Below are 989 nucleotides of genomic sequence, written 5' to 3'. Positions count from 1 at the left end.
CTAGTTCATTTAGTAAAATCAGTGAAATGTCCCTTAATCCCGAATCATCACGAATAAACGCACACACACACACACTCAGTGTCCTCTGACACATATTGACATACATTATGATAAATAAACTGATGTAAGGGAAATAATGAATCATCCTCAGTGGACACAATCTGTTACCAAAGTCAACTCTGTTACCCAATAGTTGGCCCTAGAGGTAACTTAGTTGACAAATCCCACATTTTGACTCATAATTTCAATGGTCGGCAACCTACCTGGAATGTCCAGAAGTACAAGGTGCCAACTGCTCATAGGCACGGGCACGGTCAAGAACACCGAAACACGACCGCCACTGAATATATTCACAAGATGAATCGTCAAAATTGGGCAAATACAAGGTTTATGGACCGGATGGACGGGCCCGTGGCTGGATCACTAATGGGCACCACTCAGGTCAGGTGCCAGCAAGGTGGCAGACAGGTACTGGTGTGGGCTGCTGTCATTAAGGATGAGGTAGTTGCACCTTTTCGAGTTGAAGATGGACTGAAACTCTCTCAAACCCACTGCCAGTTTCTGGAAAGCACTTTCTTTATGTAGTGGTACAGGAAGTCTGTATGGCGAGCCAGCAAGGGCCCCAAAGATGCCCAAATAATGGCTTCAGCGAAAGTTGATCGTGAACAGACAGACTCCATGGATGGACGGCTCATGGCAGTTATTGGAAAGAATTGGCTATATTGGCTATATATTTTTCAAAGGCTGAATAGCAAAAATGCTATTTAATTGTCATTTTGTGCTACTTTTTTGTTGCACTTACTCTAAAAATTGAGAGTAAACAATTGAGTTGAGAGAAATTATTTCTGTAATATAGTTACCTAATAATTGTGCACGCAGTGTATTAGCAGGGTTATACTTGCTCCTTTTGATTATTTGGGGTGACCTCCTCACATTCCCCCATGGAAGCTACGCCCCTGACTGTGCGTGAGCGCGCATCCCACGCTCGA

Source organism: Xyrauchen texanus, chromosome 50 (genome assembly GCF_025860055.1).
Source record: "Xyrauchen texanus isolate HMW12.3.18 chromosome 50, RBS_HiC_50CHRs, whole genome shotgun sequence".
Taxonomy (NCBI): domain Eukaryota; kingdom Metazoa; phylum Chordata; class Actinopteri; order Cypriniformes; family Catostomidae; genus Xyrauchen; species Xyrauchen texanus.
Note: the sequence above shows the minus strand (reverse complement) of the source record.